This window comes from Vombatus ursinus, unplaced genomic scaffold (genome assembly GCF_900497805.2).
Source record: "Vombatus ursinus unplaced genomic scaffold, bare-nosed wombat genome assembly UNPS02011613.1, whole genome shotgun sequence".
NCBI lineage: Eukaryota > Metazoa > Chordata > Mammalia > Diprotodontia > Vombatidae > Vombatus > Vombatus ursinus.
Genome location: NW_020951391.1, coordinates 5,491,689 through 5,496,563, shown reverse-complemented (window position 1 = coordinate 5,496,563; position 4,875 = coordinate 5,491,689). Strand labels below are relative to the sequence as shown.

General features: G+C 42.1%; 1 pseudogene; it reads right to left on the bottom strand.

Moving 5' to 3' along the window:
• Positions 1-3,399: 3,399 nt before the first annotated feature.
• LOC114039087 lies at positions 3,400-4,464 on the bottom strand (annotated as a pseudogene).
• Positions 4,465-4,875: the final 411 nt, after the last annotated feature.

Below are 4,875 nucleotides of genomic sequence, written 5' to 3'. Positions count from 1 at the left end.
AGGCAGAGGGAAACCAATGTCCAGCCCAAGATAACCTGGATGGTTGATCAAAAAGGTATATCGCACTGGGTGGGGAGAGGAACACAATCTGGCATAGACGCGCAGGCAAAACAGGATTCAGTGAACCTGGAGCAGCCCTCAGAGGACTGAACCATGGGCAGCTGTGGCAATTTCTAGACTTCTCAACCCACAAACACCAAAGACAACTTAGATGGTCAGTAGAAAAAGTCTGTGACTGCAGTGAGAGAGAAGTTTGGTCCCAGCCTCAGTGTCCATGCATGGCCCCGGAGTGCTTCTGGCTCACAGACTGAGAGGGAATTGAGTGACTGATCAGAGGATGATTGCAGGAATTTCTTTGCTGGTGCAGGATTCTCTTGTTTTGCCCATGCTTGGATCTATGTCACAGGTCTAGGTGGCAGTCCTGGGGTGAGGAGGAGTGCTGGCATGGTGGGGCTTGTAGTGGTGGTGGAGAGGAAATACTCCTCACAGTTTCAAGACAAAAAAGAGTACTTGTGGTCACTCATAGACTAGAACCCAGGCCAAGAAAGGAGTAAGCACCTCACCCCTTATCATACCACCTTGGAAGAACTGAAAATTTACAGGTCCCTAGAAGTATCTCTGAAAACAGCTGCACAAAACCCTAGAAGTTAGGGACATTCTCCACACTGGAAGCAGACCCCTACCTTAACAAAGAGTTTATAACTCAAGTAATTGGCTGTTATCATGAGCAAACTTTGCAAAAAGAAAATAAAAACAAGTCAGACCATAGAATCTTTCTTTGGTGACAAAGAAGATCAAAACATACAACCAGAAGAATACAACAAAGTCAAAGCTCCTACATCCAAAGCCTCCAAGAAAAATATGAATCAGTTCCAGGTCATGGAAGAGTTCAAAAAGGATTTTGAGTAGCAAGTAAGATAAGTGGAGGAAAAACTGGGAAGAGAAAGGAGAGTGATGCAAGAAAATAATGAAAAACAAATCAACAGCTTGCTAAAGGAGACCCCCCCAAAAAAATAGTGAAGTAAATAGCACCTTAAAAATAACCTAACCCAAATGGCAAAAGAGGTCCAAAAAGCCAATGAGGAGAAGAATGTCTTAAAAAGCAAAATTGGTCAAATGGAAAAGGAAGTCCAAAAGCTTACTGAAGAAAATACTTCCTTGAAAATTAGAATGGAGCAATTGGAAGCTAGTGACTTTATGAGAAATCAGGACACTGTAAAACAAAACCAAAAGAATGAAAAAATAGAAAACATTGTGAAATATTTCATTGGAAAAACAACTGATCTGGAAAATAGATCTAGGATAGGGGACTTAAAAAAGTATTGGAGTATCTGAAAGCCATGATAAAAAAAAAGAGCCTAGACATCATCTTTCAAGAAATTATCAAGGAAAACTGCCCTGATATTCTAGAACAAGTGGGCAAAATAGAAATTAAAAGAATCCACTGATTACCTCCTAAAAGAGATACCCAAAACAAAACTCCTAAGAATATTGTAGCCAAATTCCAGAGTTACCAGGTCAAGGAGAAAATATTGCAAGCAGCCAGAAAGAAACAATTCAAGTATTGTGGAAACACAGTCAGGATGACACAAGATTTAGCAGTTTAGACATTAAGGGACCGCAGGGCTTGGAATGTAACATTCCAGTGGGCAAAGGAGATAGGATTACAACCAAGAATCACCTACCCTGCAAAACTGAGTACAATCTTTTGGGGGGAAAATGGACTTTCAGTGAAATAGAGGACTTTCAAGTATTCTTGATGAAAAGACCAGAGCTGAATAGAAAATTTGACTTTCAAATACAAAACTCAAGATAAACATGAAGAGGTAAACAGGAAAGAGAAATCATAAGAGACTTATTAATGTTGAACTGTTTACTTTCCTACATGGAAAGATGATATTTGTAACTCATGAGACCTTTGTCAGTATTATGGTAGTTGGAGGGGAAAAATATGTATGTATATGTAGATAGATAAATAGAATGGGAAAAAAAATTCACTTGTAAATCCATCTGGTCCTGGAGATTTTTTTCCTAGGGAGTTCATTGATGGTTTCTTCAATTTCTTTGTCTAAAATGGAGTTATTTAAAATGGAATCTATTTTCTCTTCTGTTTATCTGGGCAATTTATATTTTTGTAATTCATCCATTTCACTTATATTGTCAGATTTATTGGCATACAGTTGTACAAAATAGCTCCTAATTATTGCCTTAACTTCCTCTTCATTAGTGATGAATTCACCCTTTACACACACAAAAGTGAATTCACCAGTCCCAAACTCATCAGTTTTTGAGAATCAACCACTAAATGTGTGGATATAAGCCAATCCCTCTGTATAAACTACATGAAAATGATGAGACCTAAGTTTCAGATCAACACTTTGCAGAACCATCTCCCCATCAATTACGCTTAGTGCAATAAACTTCCTTTTTTCCGAAACCAAAAATAAGAACGTGTGTTCCTTAAATACCATTATAAACTTCATGATTTTCACCAATCAGTATACCTGTTTCCATGAAAAACAAGAATCTTCTACTTGTTTAATTTTTTTTCTTCTTTTATATCATACAATTTTTTGACATGTGCTGGACCCCCAACCTTACTGTAAAAATGACAGAAAACCCATCCAGCCACAGGTTTAATGTTTTCCATTAAATTTTCTACCTGTAGTTCCTGATCATTTGAAGCACCCAACATCCCCTTGAAGTGCTGGATATAACGGGCAGTGGCCCTGACAAAGTGAATTTCAGACCTCTGGCTCTTTGAGTAGGAGCTGTATCCATTGCTTATCAAAAGCTTGACTTGTCAGGGCATCCTGTGCTAATGGTGGCAGTTGTCCAGTGCTGGTACATCCCCTCAGGATTAAGGATGAAAACCTAACCTGAGTCACAAAAACCAAAGATGGTGAAGGTCGCAGAAGGAAGTAACCAGAACTAGCAGGGAGACTCTCCCTCCCTCCACTCCGAATGAGCAGATTTCACCAAAACAAACAAACAAACAAACAAAATACAGATACACACACACACACACACACACACACACACACACACACACACACCCAAACTGGATTTATAAAATCCATTCATCCAAGGGTGGCAGAGCAAAGGGGAGGGATGGCATGGGAAAAAAGCAAAGTGTTCAAATCAGTACAGGCACAGGGCTGGCAAAAGTTAGCAAACAGCTGCAAAAAAATCCGCAGTCACGCTGGTAGCATTTAAAATCCACATGTGGTGTCAAAAAGATTCTGGCCTACACTTACAAGATAGTAGAACTCCAGATCCCTCAGAGAACAGCAGGAATGTGCTAAGGGCCTTTGGCAGGGTGGGTCCTGCTTTCCCTGGGTGAGGGGAAAATCACCTTCAGTGCCTCCCCCTAAAGCCATACCTCCCCTTGGAAGCAAATCAGTGGACTGCAGCTGCGTTCAGTTTGGCAAGAGATGGGTGAGTTAAGGGGAGCTTTTCTGCAGAGGCTGAGCTGCCCAGGGCAAACTGCAGGTAGACCGTCTTGTGAAAAAATCTATTGCTTAGGAAGACCACCAAGGAGAAGAGGTGTAACTGGAAGAGGTATGCTTTCCCAGGGGTCTTCACTTCATTGGCGCTGATGATGAGCAAAGGGAAGAGGATAGAGAAGAGACAGCCAATAATGATGTAAGAAGACTGCACTGCTATGAGGAAGGTCTTGTAAGGGTAGACCAAATCCAAAGTAATAAGGCCAATTCCTTTCAAAGTCGGATAATCACTCGCAGATTTCAATTCCTTTGTTGAACCAGGTACTCAGAACAATAAAGTGAATAGAGAAGAGACATGTGCAGACTGACCAAATGGGCAATGAGATGGATCAGGAATAGACTGACAAACATGTCCTTGATCAGGTAAAGGGCCTGTAGTAAGAGGTAAAAAAAGCATGTCAGTGATGATCTTGTTGACACTTGTGAATACTTGAGGTTTTCTCGGAGATACCTTGAATGCCAGGTCAGCAATATCCTGAAACCCATAGAGCATTCACCACTTTACTAAGCACAAGCAGAGGGAGGACCCACACAGCACTAAAGATAGAGGTGAGGATAAACTCCAGCCAGGACCAGGCATCTCCATGCAGAAAGGGATCTCCAATAATTTGAACTGTTACTGACTGAAGACAGGGATAAATACTCAGTAAAACAAGAGGAGACTCCTGCTTTCCAGAATACTCCTGCTTTCCAAGCACAGCACTGGAAAATTCTGCTCACTTTCCTGCTTTGGCTCCTCTCTTTGAGCTCTTCTCTGTGCTAAAACACTGCTTGCCCTTCTTTGATGATGCCGCTCTTTCCTTTTCTGTTGGATCCGAGTATTCAATTTGGAGATGGTGCAGGTGCCTCAGATGGAGGCCTTGATTCCCCAGACAAGATCATGGAGAAATGTGTTGACACTGTCAGTCATCTCTACTTCTGTATCAATTCCACCACCCAAACTATCAACTACAGGGAGAAGGGAAGAGGATTCCCAAATCTCTCATGGTAAAGAGCCTGGAAACAGAGCCTGCTGGCGGCCCCACTTTACTCTCCTGGCCCCGGCTACCTCTGCTACTTCAAGCCGCCTCCCAGCTGGCACCATTCCCCAGGCCTGGGCCAGCACCTCCTGCATTGGGCATGCCCTGGCTGTATGGGTCAGGCTGGGAAGTGAGCAGGACCGGTGCCTAGCGGCTGCAGGAGAAGAAGGAAAATTTTCAATTCAATTTCAAATCAGGTGAAGGGCCTGTAGTAAGAGGTAAAAAAAGCATGTCAGTAATGATCTTGCTGACATTTGCGAATAGTTGAGGTTTCCTCTGAGATACCTCAAATGCTAGGTCAGCAACATCCTGAAACCCATAAGGCGTTCGCCACTTTACTAAGCACAAAC